Source organism: Engystomops pustulosus, chromosome 6, assembly GCF_040894005.1.
Source record: "Engystomops pustulosus chromosome 6, aEngPut4.maternal, whole genome shotgun sequence".
Lineage (NCBI taxonomy): Eukaryota > Metazoa > Chordata > Amphibia > Anura > Leptodactylidae > Engystomops > Engystomops pustulosus.
The window spans coordinates 81,020,816-81,038,740 of NC_092416.1; the positions used below are offsets into that span (position 1 = coordinate 81,020,816).

At 39.9% G+C, this 17,925-nt stretch overlaps 1 protein-coding gene across 4 annotated transcripts in view; it reads right to left on the reverse strand.

Moving 5' to 3' along the window:
• The window catches only part of LOC140135351 (opioid-binding protein/cell adhesion molecule homolog), a 289,772-nt gene that overhangs the window by 60,067 nt on the left and 211,780 nt on the right, over window positions 1-17,925 (reverse strand). The window lies entirely within an intron of this gene.

Sequence of the window (17,925 nt, forward strand, 5' to 3'; positions counted from 1 at the left end):
TTAGGCTGCTACTTGTGGAGCTAATGTTTCCGCATGACACATGCCGTCTCCTTATTGTGCAGAACAAGGGTCACAACAATTTTCATATAGATTTTCATGTGCGTGGTGAAAGCTCTGACAAAAGAAAGATCTGTGAGTAGTAAGAAGAAGAGTAAGATTTGTGACAGATTTACCATCAATCCGCAGGAGCTGTTTGCTATTTGCGGTTTTATGTAGGAGATGCTGCTTCATAATGTCCAGTGGCCACTGAGCACACATTTTCCAAAATCTGTATCCCCAAATAAGAATAATATGCATATTGAAAATAAGAATCCCTTGCAGAAGTTGTAGTAGGCAGATTCTATGCATAAACAGCAAGCAATGCAGTACTGATGTGTTTATAACAAAAATTGGGAAAAATGGATGGTGTCTATATACTATAAGGCATCAATAATCTGTGTGGTTACTGAATAATTATAATATATCATCACACTAAGTGAACAAAATATAAACATGGAATTAAAATCTCTAAGCATCTCAAATAAAAGGTGGTGAACCTACTACGCTTCTCTATACCTTAGTTCTGTTAAACAATTATGGTTGATATGTTCTTGAGAAGAAAATATGAAAACAAGAACAAAACATATAAGTATATTACGGATAATGACTTTTTATTTATATTTAATATGAAAATGGGAGTCGGAATGCATTGTGTAGAAACACCGGCAATGTGTATGATACTATGATTGTAAATGTACACCTGTGTATTGAGACTCTAATAAATAAAGTTTAAAAAAAAAAAAAAAAAAAGAATCAAATATGGAAGATTACATGACATATAAAAGCATAGTAGTACAACAATCCATATATAGTTTAGGCTACATTCAAATCAAGTTTTTATAATATGTTCAGACTATGAGCCAGGAAGGCTGAGTATATCCATAGACATATACTGCCAGACAGAAACATCCTTTTTGCATTGTAAGATCAAAGTACAACATATCCTGTGAGAAACACAGGACACGAGAAGTGGTACTGTGCAGTGTCTATATATACAGAATAAGTGCAGATACTGAGAATTACACCCAGTATACAGGACAGGAGAAGTGGTACTGTGCAGTGTCCATATATACAGAATAAGAGCAGATACTGAGAATTACACCCAGTATACAGGACAAGAGAAGTGGTACTGTGCAGTGTCCTTATATACAGGATAAGAGCAGATACTGAGAATTACACCCAGTATACAGGACAGGAGAAGTGGTACTGTGCACTGTCCATATATACAGAATAAGAGCAGATACTGAGAATTACATCCAGTATACAGGGCAGGAGAAGTGTTACTGTGCAGTGTCCATATATACAGAATAAGAGCAGATACTGAGAATTACATCCAGTATACAGGACAGGAGAAGTGGTACTGTGCAGTGTCCATATATACAGAATAAGAGCAGATACTGAGAATTACACCCAGTATACAGGACATGAGAAGTGGTACTGTGCAGTGTCCATATATACAGAATAAGAGCAGATACTGAGAATTACACCCAGTATACAGGACAAGAGAAGTGGTACTGTGCAGTGTCCATATATATACAGAATAAGAGCAGATACTGAGAATTACACCCAGTATACAGGACAACAGAAGTGGTACTGTGCAGTGTCCATATATATACAGAATAAGAGCAGATACTGAGAATTACACCCAGTATACAGGACAGGAGAAGTGGTACTGTGCAGTGTCCATATATACAGAATAAGAGCAGATACAGAGAATTACACCCAGTATACAGGACAGGAGAAGTGGTACTGTGCAGTGTCCATATATACAGAATAAGGGCAGATACTGAGAATTACACCCAGTATACAGGACAGGAGAAGTGGTACTGTGCAATGTCCATATATACAGGATAAGAACAGATACTGAGAATTACACCCAGTATACAGGACAGGAGAAGTGGTACTGTGCAGTGTCCATATATACAGAATAAGAGCAGATACAGAGAATTACATCCAGTATACAGGACAAGAGAAGTGGTACTGTGCAGTGTCCATATATACAGAATAAGGGCAGATATTGAGAATTACACCCAGTATACAGGACAGGAGAAGTGGTACTGTGCAATGTCCATATATACAGGATAAGAGCAGATACTGAGAATTACACACAGTATACAGGACAGGAGAAGTGGTACTGTGCAGTGTCCATATATACAGAATAAGAGCAGATACAGAGAATTACATCCAGTATACAGGGCAGGAGAAGTGACACTGTGCAGTGTCCATATATACAGAATAAGAGCAGATACTGAGAATTACACACATTATACAGGACAGGAGAAGTGGTTCTGTGCAGTGTCTATATATACAGAATAAGAGAAGATTCTGAGAATTACATCCAGTATACAGGACAGGAGAAGTGGTACTGTGCAGTGTCCATATATACAGAATAAGAGCAGATACTGAGAATTACACCCAGTATACAGGACAGAGAGAAGTGGTACTGTGCAGTGTCCATATATACAGAATAAGAGCAGATACTGAGAATTACATCCAGTATACAGGACAGTAGAAGTGGTACTGTGCAGTGTCCATATATATACAGAATAAGAGCAGATACTGAGAATTACACCCATTATACAGGACAGGAGAAGTGGTACTGTGCACTGTCCATATATACAGAATAAGGGCAGATACTGAGAATTACATCCAGTATACAGGGCAGGAGAAGTGGTACTGTGCAGTGTCCATATATGCAGAATAAGAGCAGATACTGAGAATTACACCCAGTATACAGGACATGAGAAGTGGTACTGTGCAGTGTCCATATATACAGAATAAGAGCAGATACTGAGAATTACACCCAGTATACAGGACAAGAGAAGTGGTACTGTGCAGTGTCCATATATACAGAATAAGAGCAGATACTGAGAATTACACCCAGTATACAGGACAGGAGAAGTGGTACTGTGCAGTGTCCATATATACAGAATAAGAGCAGATACAGAGAATTACACCCAGTATACAGGACAGGAGAAGTGGTACTGTGCAGTGTCCATATATACAGAATAAGGGCAGATATTGAGAATTACACCCAGTATACAGGACAGGAGAAGTGGTACTGTGCAATGTCCATATATACAGGATAAGAGCAGATACTGAGAATTACACACAGTATACAGGACAGGAGAAGTGGTACTGTGCAGTGTCCATATATACAGAATAAGAGCAGATACAGAGAATTACATCCAGTATACAGGGCAGGAGAAGTGACACTGTGCAGTGTCCATATATACAGAATAAGAGCAGATACTGAGAATTACACACATTATACAGGACAGGAGAAGTGGTTCTGTGCAGTGTCTATATATACAGAATAAGAGAAGATTCTGAGAATTACATCCAGTATACAGGACAGAGAGAAGTGGTACTGTGCAGTGTCCATATATACAGAATAAGAGCAGATACAGAGAATTACATCCAGTATACAGGGCAGGAGAAGTGACACTGTGCAGTGTCCATATATACAGAATAAGAGCAGATACTGAGAATTACACACATTATACAGGACAGGAGAAGTGGTTCTGTGCAGTGTCTATATATACAGAATAAGAGAAGATTCTGAGAATTACATCCAGTATACAGGACAGAGAGAAGTGGTACTGTGCAGTGTCCATATATACAGAATAAGAGCAGATACTGAGAATTACATCCAGTATACAGGACAGTAGAAGTGGTACTGTGCAGTGTCCATATATATACAGAATAAGAGCAGATACTGAGAATTACACCCATTATACAGGACAGGAGAAGTGGTACTGTGCAGTGTCCATATATACAGAATAAGAGCAGATACAGAGGATTACACCCAGTATACAGGACAGGAGAAGTGGTACTGTGCAGTGTCCATATATACAGAATAAGAGCAGAAACTGAGAATTACATCCAGTATACAGGACATGAGAAGTGGTACTGTGCAGTGTCCATATATACAGAATAAGAGCAGATACTGAGAATTACACACATTATACAGGACAGGAGAAGTGGTACTGTGCAGTGTCCATATATATACAGAATAAGAGCAGATACTGAGAATTACACCCATTATACAGGACAGGAGAAATGATACTGTGCAGTGTCCATATATACAGCATAAGAGCAGATACAGAGGATTACACACAGTATACAGGACAGGAGAAGTGGTACTGTGCAGTGTCCATATATACAGAATAAGAGCAGAAACTGAGAATTACATCCAGTATACAGGACATGAGAAGTGGTACTGTGCAGTGTCCATATATACAGAATAAGAGCAGATACTGAGAATTACATCCAGTATACAGGACATGAGAAGTGGTACTGTACAGTGTCCATATATACAGAATAAGAGCAGATACTGAGAATTACACACATTATACAGGACAGGAGAAGTGGTACTGTGCAGTGTCTATATATACAGAATAAGAGCAGATACTGATAATTACACCCAGTATACAGGACAAGAGAAGTGGTACTGTGCAGTGTCCATATACACAGAATAAGAGCAGATACTGAGAATTACACCCAGTATACAGGACAAGAGAAGTGGTACTGTGCAGTGTCCATATATACAGAATAAGAGGAGATACTGAGAATTACACACATTATACAGGGCAGGAGAAGTGGTACTGTGCAGTGTCCATATATATACAGAATAAGAGCAGAAACAGAGAATTACATCCAGTATACAGGACATGAGAAGTGGTACTGTGCAGTGTCCATATATACAGAATAAGAGGAGATACTGAGAATTACACACATTATACAGGGCAGGAGAAGTGGTACTGTGCAGTGTCCATATATATACAGAATAAGAGCAGAAACAGAGAATTACATCCAGTATACAGGACATGAGAAGTGGTACTGTGCAGTGTCCATATATACAGAATAAGAGGAGATACTGAGAATTACACCCAGTATACAGGACAAGAGAAGTGGTACTGTGCAGTGTCCATATATACAGAATAAGAGCAGATACTGAGAATTACACCCAGTATACAGGACAAGAGAAGTGGTACTGTGCAGTGTCCATATATACAGAATAAGAGCAGATACTGAGAATTACACCCAGTATACAGGACAGGAGAAGTGGTACTGTGCAGTGTACATATATACAGAATAAGAGCAGATACTGAGAATTACAACCAGTATACAGGACAGGAGAAGTGGTACTGTGCAGTGTCCATATATACAGAATAAGAGCAGATACTGAGAATTACACCCAGTATACAGGACAAGAGAAGTGGTACTGTGCAGTGTCCATATATACAGAATAAGAGGAGATACTGAGAATTACACACATTATACAGGGCAGGAGAAGTGGTACTGTGCAGTGTCCATATATATACAGAATAAGAGCAGAAACAGAGAATTACATCCAGTATACAGGACATGAGAAGTGGTACTGTGCAGTGTCCATATATACAGAATAAGAGGAGATACTGAGAATTACACCCAGTATACAGGACAAGAGAAGTGGTACTGTGCAGTGTCCATATATACAGAATAAGAGCAGATACTGAGAATTACACCCAGTATACAGGACAGGAGAAGTGGTACTGTGCAGTGTACATATATACAGAATAAGAGCAGATACTGAGAATTACAACCAGTATACAGGACAGGAGAAGTGGTACTGTGCAGTGTCCATATATACAGAATAAGAGCAGATACTGAGAATTACACCCAGTATACAGGACAAGAGAAGTGGTACTGTGCAGTGTCCATATATACAGAATAAGAGGAGATACTGAGAATTACACACATTATACAGGGCAGGAGAAGTGGTACTGTGCAGTGTCCATATATATACAGAATAAGAGCAGAAACAGAGAATTACATCCAGTATACAGGACATGAGAAGTGGTACTGTGCAGTGTCCATATATACAGAATAAGAGGAGATACTGAGAATTACACCCAGTATACAGGACAAGAGAAGTGGTACTGTGCAGTGTCCATATATACAGAATAAGAGCAGATACTGAGAATTACACCCAGTATACAGGACAGGAGAAGTGGTACTGTGCAGTGTCTATATATACAGAATAAGAGCAGATACTGAGAATTACACCCAGTATACAGGACAGGAGAAGTGGTACTGTGCAGTGTCCATATGTATAGAATAAGAGCAGATACTGAGAATTACACCCAGTATACAGGACAATAGAAGTGGTACTGTGCAGTGTCCATATATACAGAATAAGAGGAGATACTGAGAATTACACCCAGTATACAGGGCAGGAGAAGTAGTACTGTGCAGTGTCCATATATACAGAATAAGATCAGATTATATGCACTAAAGATTTATTCCTGGTTGTTTAATCAGTGACAATACATCTAGACAGGAGGGATTCATGTACTGTAGATGTGCCATCTGTTGTCAACGGTGTAGGTTACAGTGTTAAATTGGGAAGAAGTGAACATTACTGGGCTAGTCTCTATGCTGCTTCTCTGGGGTCACAAGATGCAGGGTCAAGTCTGCTGTGGATTTCTTCCGACTCCAGCAGCGAACAATTGCTTTTATTAGTGGCTGCTATTGTACCCTTCATTAGAAGCTAATTCTTTCACCGGTGGAAATATTACAAAGAATAAAAGCGCTGATTGCAATTATGGGAACTTGTAGAATGTGGTTGTGCACAGATCTGAAGTATTTATTGATACATTTTACCAGTAAATGGTAACACATTTCTAGAATAATACATGTGCCAGGATCATTACGGAAACATTGTTAATGGCGTATTTATAATTCCCCAGCAGAACACGCCGTGTTAATCATCCCTTTTCTTACCATGGCTGATGCTAGAGACACAAATCAGGTACAGGGAGAGGTGTGAGAGCACTGCTTAAAAGAAGGCATCTCCTATTAGAGCTCCATAACAGTTCCCAAAAAAGAATGGGGTATAGGAGGTTCTGTCTTTGTGGAACAGTTACCAATGTTACCAGTAGTGTAGATTTGTACCGTGTTAGCCATGGAGAGCAGAAGAATAGTGAAAAAGGTATCGCCTAATTTCTTCGCCCCAGCACACCAGACAGTTCCAAGCAACTTAAAAGATGCTTATTTTGATACTTGCTTCGCTACTTGGGACTGTAGGAAGAGAGAGAATGAATAGACAGGGCAAAATTATCTTTGGAGGACCTCCTGCTGGCCCCACGATTTTCTGTGTACAGAGAGACACTGTAAAGAAGCTAAAATGATGCAAATGTTCCATCTTTCTACTGTGTTGCTGTCCTCAGGAGGCCAATATGATTGTTGAAGGACAAGGAGCAGTAAGTTACTGCTTTAATTTTTGGTTGGCATGAAAGTTCGTGGAATTATGGCAGCCTTAGTTCCTTTTCAAAGATACCCCGGAGTATAATAATTTATTTATCTAACGCCTGGGTCATTCTGTAATCTATGTCGCCTAGGTATTTGTCTGCGTCAACCCTCAGCCCTGGATGTGTGTCTCCCCCTTTCCCAAACTTCTCCTTTATTCTTTCCTTTCTCCTTCCTTTTTTTTTTTTTTTCTCTTTTTCCTAAGTTGTTCTTACTGTGTTCTCATAGTCCTTATACATTTGTTGGCTTATCAAAGCCATGTGGGTTAATATCAATAGGGAGCAGCATAATGGCTGGGGCCTTATGATAATTTTACATATGGCTTCCTCTGCTCCCACCCACAATATAGATAGCAATGTTATTCCCCTACTATGGCTTCAGTAATGAAAAATGCTTCATACTCTGCATGTCTCAATAACTCTTGTTAATCTTTAGGGCGAAAGTCATGCTTGACCTCATATTTACAAATATATTATCCACAAACTTCTCAGAACGGACCTTCGTGCCCGAAATAGGATATGTCTCCAATGTCTATATACTGTGTGGTCCTCCGTGACCCCTGCCTCAGGTTTCTTTTTTTACATGCTGACTACTTTCCTCTGTATAATTGTATATGTTTTCTATGTTGTTATAATTTAAAAAAAAAATCTAATAAAAATATTTTGAATATAATTTTTGCTTGGCACCTTGCGATAAATAAGGGGGGGTTTGGGTTGCTTTTTGGGCACTTGGCTGCTAAAAGGTTTGGCATCACTGTCATAGGGGATAACTTGCATACTTGGAACAGCCTATTTGAGTTGCGTCTGTGCCCCTCTACATGAGTTACACTTCAGTTTTGCATCATTATGGAAAAGCTCAGCCTGATCGCATATGCATTTCCAGCTAAACGTATCTGATAGGTAACCAGACCCCGGTGTCTTGTATAGATAGTAATAGATAGTGCCTAGTATACATGCACAACACCAGGCCCTCCCCCTGTGCGCTACCATTACACTGTAGCACTGCTTGTTACTTTCAGCTGCTGTGAAAACGCCAAGAAAAGGACACTGGAAGCTGATAAACATTACATAAGAGAAACAAGATTATGACCTATAGAGAACTGCATCAGTGAGAAAAAAAAGACCATCAAAAACCTGCTGCAACAACAAATAGTTTTTTTTAATGTTAGTGCTCATTGTTTTCTGTTTATTTGTGAACAAAACTGATTTGGCAAGAAATTGAAAAAAATAGCAATTTGTATATTTTTAAGTCTTCTCCTTTCAGACAGGTATAAGCTAATTTGGGTGCGAAGACTAACATTAACTATATGTTGGCATCATTGTTTAAGTGTTCGTTTATTTTATGTAAATATTAGATGGTTCTCAGCTTCCACATTTTCAAGAAAATGTCCAGAATCAGTTTTTATATGTAACTATTTCGTTTAGAAAGAGCTTTGAAAGATCTATATATTAAAGGAGGACACCTATATTAACTCCCATTCTTTGCATCACTTAATTGATACCGATTCTGGCAAAGTTGGAAGTTTCTTCCTAGCCCACACCATTCTCTACAGTCTCATAGGTGGAGCAGTTTCAGTAAACCATAATGCTAACTTGGCTTTCTGTAATTAGATCAGTGGTCTGTGCTCTAATCCAATGACAAACTGGAGTCTGCAAGTGGCAGACTGTTATAGATAGCAGGATAGGAGTAGGAGATTCAACATATAAGGTAATACAATATTATTGTAGTATTTGGTATCATTGATCAGATCCACTAGGGCAGTGGTGGCGAACCTATGGCACTGGTGCCAGAGGCGGCACTCTGAGCCCTCTCTGTGGGCACCCGGGCCATCACCCCAGCATGAAGTTCCCCAGACAGAACTCAAAGAATCTGCATGCAGAACCTTCCTACAATGATAAATGAATTTGCCCTCCTCCTTTCAACTGGGTTGGTGTCCTTGGGAGGCTGAAGGATTGAAAGTTGTCAATGAACAAGGAAAAATAAATTACTGCTTAAAGTGCTGCGCTGGCACTTTGCAATAAATAAGTGGCTTTTGGTTGAAGTTTGGGCACTCAGGCTCTAAAAGGTTTGCCATCACTGCACTAGGGTCATTGAACCCTAGGGGGTCTGGTCAATTACACTTAATACTGCATTCAAAAAATACAGTAAAAAAGGTCAAAAATATAAAAACCTTTAAGGTTAAATTGTCCCACTTTCCATAGAAAAATATAAAAATATGACCACGGGTATGTTGTCACACTAGAAAATGTATATGGTTGAATAACTTTACATGTGAACAAGATTACAGTACAAGATAAACATTGCAGCATTTTGCACTTTAATGCATTTTTTTGCACCTTGTGCCTTGCACCCAGCACTTTATAACATGACTCCATACTGTTGAATAGTTAATGATATATATACCTCCGCCCTATGAATTGTATGTTTTAATGTGATATCCTCACTAACCCAATGCGTTCCACTTGTGACAATATTTTTTAGATTTATGTATTGTTTTTGTCCAAATTGAGTATCCAATAAAAGAAAGATAATTCATTTAAACTGGCTTAAGTGTTTCATTTGGAGCACACACATTAAAAACCGTAAAAACAGACCTCACAAAAAAAATATTGCAAATGCGTTTGTCTACTCCACTGCATCTGGAAATGTTTTCCAAAGTTTTCCAGTACATTTCATGCAATATTAAATTTTTGACACTAGGAAATACAAGTTGTTACGCAGAAAAAGGTCCTCATACAGCAGAGTGAATGGAAAAATAAAAAAAAAACAATATGTAACATATGAATCAGATGATAGATTTTCTTTAAAGGGCTTTGCCCATGAAAGAAAATTCTCAAATTTCAATCCCCTGGTGATGTTTACACAATAAAGATAATTTTTAACCCCTTACTTTACTATTTAAAGGGGTTGTCCGAGTTTAAAAAAAAAACTATATGTGGCCGGGAGCGGGCTGACTAAAACAATAAAGATGTACTTACCTCCCGGTGCCCTCCCGTATCCAGCGCTGCTGTCGCTCCGGTCCGGGTGCCATGTAAACAAACATGGCCGCCGGAGCAGCGCTGGACTCAGTTCCGGCCGGACCCGACAACCTTCCGGCCCCCATACACAATGCTGTGTATAGGGACGGATAGGCGTACCCGGCCACGGCCGTCCGGAAGCTGAGTCCAGCGCTGCTCCGGCGGCCATGTTTGTTTACATGGCACCCGGACCGGAGCGACAGCAGCGCTGGATACCGGAGGGCACCGGAGGTAAGTACATCTTTATTATTTTAGTCACCCCCCTCCCGGCCACATATATTTTATTTTTTTTTTTCAACTCGGACAACCCCTTTAAGGCTACATTTACACGAACGTATGGGGGATGTATATATGAACGACGTAAATATATACATACGGCGTATATACTTCCTAATACACTTCTATAGGCTCACGGCCCTGCACGTGTACAGCACCGCCGTACCGCTCTCTAGCCCGTAGAAAGATAGGACATTTCCTATCTTCCTACATAATACGGCGCTGTGCGCTGTGTATTCCTGTGGAGAGGGGCGGGGTGAGTTGCGCTCATCCCCTGCTCATCTTTGCAGCAGCCGATGTATGCCAGCCGTGCTACGGTACGGCGGGCATACATTGTGTAAATGTAGCCTTACTCATTTTTATTGCTTTTTTAGCCCCTTTAAGTGTGGACAGTGATTCCCTAAGCAGACATTTCATATTCCATCAAGTTCTGTGTTCCAAAAAAGTAATCCCCAGAATGTGACCACATTTTTGAAACTACACCTGTAAAAAAATTACTTCTTCAGGATTATAAAGCGAATAACGACGTAGGAAAACCTCTTAGACAACACAGTCAAACATTACCTCAGCATCTAAGGCCTCTTTCACACTTGCTTTTTCAGAACTTGCATTGCACTCTGACCCATTGTAATCAATGGGTCTTTTCAGACTTGCATTTTTCACGCGCACACGCGCATTTTTTTTAACGCACGTTTAAATCTCGACATGCTCTACTTTTGCAAGTCACGTGCGGAAAAAAATGCACCATACAAGTCTATGGAGATGCATCAAAAACGCATTGCACTCTGGGACACTTGCAAGTGCTGATCGCACCCTGATCAAACTCTGACGTGATCTGCAACGCAAGTGTGGAAGGGGCCTAAGAGGTTAACAGTGTATAATCTGTGAGTTTCAGCTGAAACCTGTTGTTTTTGATCCAACTTAGCTCATGAGCCAGCACCATATCTGTGCTGTAAAAATACATCGCTTTGAAGAACTCAATGCCGGCTGCATAAAATTGTCACCTGTCTGGTATTATGTGGGAGCTACTTCTAACTATTACAGCGCATATCAAGAAGGGGTTAAAAAGGACTTCCAGAGGGGGCGTGGTTTGGGCACGAAGGAAGATGGCCGTGTGAGAGCCGAGCTCCAGCACACGGACCGCTAAAAAGGCAATTATTCCCAGTGTGTATTAGGAAAAATGCCCAGCAAACTCCCGGTAATCGTAGGGGGACAGCAAAGATCACGCGGCCGCGACACAGCAACAGAGCGGCCGCAGAACACAGCTGCAATCCGCCGACAACAGGGAAAGGTCACCAAACTTTGAGATACCAGGGAGATGGAGTATGGGCTCCCGACAATCTCCGCACGTGCCTTCCCCTGCAGCTACAGAGGACGAGTACAGCATGCCCCCATTAACGCTGCAGATGCAGAGCAGCCCGGAGGCCTCAGAGTCATCGGTCTCCACTGGAACCGGAGGAACAAGGTCAGAGACAAGCAGCCCTGAAAGGAAAAAAACAAAAGGACAGGACACCACATGTAGCATACAGGTGGGTGACTGTTTATTTAATACTGCACAACATCAAGAAGAAGCAGACAGTTTTGCCTCATTTCAGGCCTCAGAAAAAAATATGTCAGAGAATATGCTTAAAGCAATGCTGGAAGCACAGAGATCCTCTTTACAAAAAGATATGTCTTCACTGATCAAACCCCTCCAAGCCACGATAGATGACATAGGAGATAGGATATCTAATGTAGAAAACAAAATGGCGGACTACGCTAATTCCTTCAATGATCTGGCAGACTCCCACAATGCAATGGTTGAGACAATATCGTCAATACAAGCCAAACTGATAGACTCAGAGGATAGAGACCGCCGGAACAACCTAAAGATAAGAGGCATACTAGAAACAGTTCCTAATATACACCTTAAAGCATATGTACAGCGGATGACAAAAGCCATTTTACCTGATCTGGCGGAATATGAATTATGCATCGACCGGGCCCACAGGATCCCCAAACCCAGCAACCTGCCGTATACGATCCCCAGGGATGTCCTAGCACACTTTACTTTTTACCATGTGAAAGAGCAGCTTCTGACACAATCGAGAAAACTAAAAGCCTTACCAGCTCCATTCGACTGAATTCAGTTATTCGTAGATCTTTCAGCAGCAAACCTCCAAGCTAGGAGAGACTTTATACCAAGTTCCAACCCAGATAAGTACTAATTTATCTATATTTAGTACCAATACGTTTGTAGTATTTCTGTGTTTTTCTTTTCTTTCATGTACACTTGGTTAAATATCTTTGTTCCTGGTGACTTGAAAATGACAACAACTAGAAACAATAGGGGACTTCATGTAATCTTGTCTAGACTTAAAATGTATCTTGCCAGATCCAGAGAAACCAACTTTGCTTGCAATGGGGTTAAAATTATATCATTAAACACGAAAGGGCTTAATAGTCCATTTAAAAGGGCCATGTTATGGAAAGAAGCAGTGAAAAATAAAGGAGACATCATATGCGCCCAGGAGACTCACATTTGTTCCAAAAACCCACCCAAATTATCCCACCACAGTTTTCCACATATCATACACTACTCTTTCCACAAAAAGAAACGAGGAGTTTTAGTGGCTTTTAAGAACTCACTTGCAGTAAGCATATTACACACAGTAATCGCCCCCCAAAGTCGATATATAATAATAGTGTGCTGAATAAACAATGAAGATTATACCATTGTGAACCTTTACGCCCCAAACAGCAAGCAAGGTAGGTTCTTGAGGAAAATATTCAAAATAGTGAAGGAAACTAAAAGAGGAGCACTATTACTATGTGGGGACTTCAACACAATAGTACACCAAGACTGGGACACAACAGCTAAGACGACACATAGGAAATTCACATTAAACCTCTGGTTATGGGAAAATGATCTATGGGATGAACGTCTCTGAGCGGGATTATACCTACTTTCCTCCCGTATCGACTCAATAATTGTGGACAAACATATGTTAGATAAAATCCAGTCCACCTCGATAGGTACCATCCAATGGTCAGATCACGCCCCGATTGAAGCTACCTTCTCTGATGAATTCTAGTTACATAGAGACTTCATATGGAAAGCTAACATGACATTATATGACAACAACTTCCAGATCATGGAAAAAAAAGATCAAGGAATTTTTGACATTTAATTATAATGGATAATGAGCCCTTTTTCAGTATGGCACATACATAAACTATTTGTAAAAGAAGAATTGGTCAAATTAGATAGCAAAAGAAGAAGAGAAAGGGAGAGAGAAACAGCAGCCATCCGACTACATATCCAATTCAAACAAAACAAACAGCATACAACTCCAGACCACACAAAGGCCCTAAATGAAAAAAAGCTACATTTAAGAAATCTATTATTACATAACTAAACCAGGTCTCTACAAAAATTAAAGATCAAGCATTATTCCCAAGATCACAAGGCAGGAGCATTACTAGCGAGACGCCTCAAACAATGGGCACAAAAAGCTAAAATACCCTATATCTACCACCCCACTAGAGGAGACAAGATTATGAACTATCAAAAACTACCACTCCCCAGGGTTACTGACCACCAACTTCTACTAATAAACTCCACCCTCTCAGTAGAAGAAATTCCCTTCCGCTCAACAAATCACCAGGCCCTGATGGTCAACCAGCATCCTTCTACAAGAAATTCGCAAAAACACTATCTCCCTATCTACTTAAAGTTTACTCATTAGCAGCCACCAAAGGAGAATTTCCAAAGGAAATGCTTGAAGCCATCATTATTACCCTCCCTAAACCGGGGAAAACCCCTGAACACCCAGCCCACTTCCGCCCCATTTCATTGCTAAATGACGATATCAAAATCTATGCAAAGATACTCGCCAATAGGCTCAAAGAGATACTTCCACAACTAGTAATAAATGATCAAACAGGATTCACTCCAAACAAACAAGACTATGATAACACTAGGAGAGTAATCAATTTATTACACCACTGCCAACTGAACAAAACAACAGCCACATTTGTAACTGTCGACGCTGAAAAGGCGTTCGACAGAATCAACTGTGAGTATCTGTTTTCAGTATTGGAGAACATGGGCTTGGAGGGTCACATTCTTATGGCAATTAGAGCTTTATACTCCCCATCCATCAGCTACAGTCTTTATAAACGGAGTGAGGTCACAGGAGTTTACCATTATAAATGGAACACGTCAGGGCTGCCCCCTTCCCCCTATAATTTTCATACTATCCATAGAACCGTTAGCAGTAGCTATTCGGTCAAACTCTGACACAAAAGGAATCACCATTGGAGGTACAGAACAGAAACTCGCATTATTTGCAGATGACATAATACTTACACTCACAGACATAGAAAAACTCCTCGATAATATCCTTCAAATAATGAAACAGTTTGGAAACCTTTCCTATTACAAGGTTAATAATACAAAGTCACAAGTCTTGCCGGTAAACGTCCCGAAAACACAACTAGAGCACCTAAAGCACCTTTTCAAGCAAGACTGGCAAGAAACTAAAATTACATATCTGGGCACTCAACTAACCTACCCGGTTTCTAAACTTTACCTACACAACTTCCCACCCTTGATAAAAACAATAGACAATGAAATAGCTGCCTATTTGAAAACGCTGCTGTCATGGTTTGGTAGGATAGCAGCATATAAAATGATAATATTGCCAAAATACTTATTCCGCACTCTCCTGATACCAATCCCAAACAAATTCTTCATTACCGCTAGAGCCCAACTCAACAAGTTTATATGGCAAAACGTGTGCCCACGGATAGCCTTTGGAACGCTCTCCAAACACAGAACACTGGGAGGATTAGGTATTCCTGATCTAAAGGATTACTACCTTGCCTAAATTATAGACCAATCCCAGTATTGGTGGTTAGACTCCAAAGAGAAATCCTTGTGCGACATAGATCACATCAAAATAATTACTCCTTGAAACTTAGAATATTATCCCACATTTGGCAAGCACAACCTCCACAGGAAACCACCATACAGGCCTTAGATCTTGCTTGGCAGAAATTCATGCAGGCATCAACTCCCTCAGAGGAAATCCCCCCACAACAAATCCCAATTGAATTGATGGGGTACATTATCAACAATCTAAATGTAATAAATTTGAGATACAAGGGTGTACAATCCCTCCAAGACATCATGTCAGGGAAAGCCTTGTCTTTTGAAATTATTAAGGAGAGAATACGCCATCCCTATTCAAGACTTCTACACTTACTTACGAATAAGAAGCTTTATACAACAGGCAAAAACTTCAGCGCCCAAAGCTAACAGAAAATTATTAGAATTATACAAAATAGGAAGGCCTATGAACAAGGGCATCTCTAACTATAACATGATAGGGGGAAAAAACCGTCCATACATGACATGGTGGGAACAAGACTTAAAGACATCTTTCACTGACGACCAATGGAAAAAAGCGAACCAACTAGCCAATTCGCATCTAAGATGCGCAAGTCACGGAGAGGCCATTGGAAATCACACAACGAGAATCACCCCAACGAGAATTCACAAAATATCCCCAGCTTCTTCACCCATGTGTGGCGGTAAATGAACACTCTTACACACATTATGGCATTGCCCGGTGATCAGAGCCCTCTGGGAAAATGCCTCTGAAATATTAACAAGACTCTCTGGAAAACATATTCACCTGACACAGGAAAATGTAATCTTACTCATTAACTTAGACGCAAAACTACCCATTAGAAGCTTCTAATCTGATGTCGGCTGTTCATTGGCCATCAGTTAGATATAATCCTGGAGTCTGTGCAACAACACCACTCCTTGAGAAAGACCAGGCGGGTTGAACGCGCGTTGGGGGCAATAGGCACGCCAGGTAGTATGTCCACCTGTTACACTGTATACAATGTTTAACTCTGCAACTCCCAATCATGATATGATGTCATATTACAGGGCATAACCACAGGCTGATATAGGCATGATATGACTAGTGGTATACATGATATATTGCAGGATGTTATTTTCAATACCATCAAAATATATTTATTGATCAATACTGTTTATGGACTGTATATTTGGCGTGCTTTATCTTTTATGTCTCTCCTGAGATGTCATTTTATATTACATTTTATTCATTTTGTATTCAATAAAAACTATGTTTTATCATCATTACCCTTTAGCTTGGTTTAATAATTAGACAACTTCAAGTCACACAGTTATGAATGCGTTGAGCAACTTTCCTCAATCCTGTCTAAGAGAGACAATTTTAAAAGGGGAGGCTGCTGCATGTGGGCTGCGATCTCACTTCATGCTGCATGTTATTACATTTGTTGAAGTATAAAAATGGATTCCTGTGTGTTACAGAGCACCAAGAGGAGGCTACAAGTAGCAACAAAGGTTAACCCTGTCACAGTTTTACCCTTAGTGTAGCTCTTTCTGGCTCAAAAGGGCAGATAAGGTAAACCTAAGCAAGGGCCCACGCACCAAACCTTATTTATAGGCCATGCTTATTCTGTGATCCATGAAAAAAAAAAAAAAAGTTGTGCATGAGCAACTTTTTTTTCTTCTTGCTTTTGCTGAAAAAGTCACCTTTTGAAGTGAATGGGTGCATGAAAGATTGATCACCTATCCCTAATATAGTGTATCTTTCAGATCTGTGGGGGCCACCAGTCAAGTGACATCATGCTCATTCATCATTGGGACCCACTTCTTCACTTGAATAGGACTGCGATGCAATACTGCATACTTTTGTCCAATAAGGTAAAAAAAAGAAAAATCTAATTAATGAATGCAGTACATAGGGAGGCTGATCTTTTTGCAATATAAGCTAGCAGGTTAGTGCATTTAGCTATTGTGTACATAGAAACAGACCCCAAATAAGGCTTTTACAGACAGTTCTGTCATCCTCCTCTAGTATATTACTACTTTATGTACAAAAATCTTAACACATATTTACACACACAGTTTGGCTGCTGATGGGTACAGAAAGTATTCAGACCCATTAAATTTTTCACTCTTTGTTTTATTGCAGCCAATTGGTAAGATAAAAAAAGTTCTTTTTTGCTTATTAATGTATACTCTGCACCCCATCTTGATAGAAAAAAATGACAGATAATTTTGATAAGTTTTTTAAACAAGAAAACCTGAAATATCACATGATCGTAAGTATTCAGACCCTTTGCTCAGTATTGAGTAGAAGCAGCTTTTGAGCTAGTACAGCCATGAGTCTTCTTGGGAATATTGCAACAAGTTTTCCACACCTGGATTTGGGGATCCTCAGCCATTTTTCCTTGCAGATCCTCTCCAATT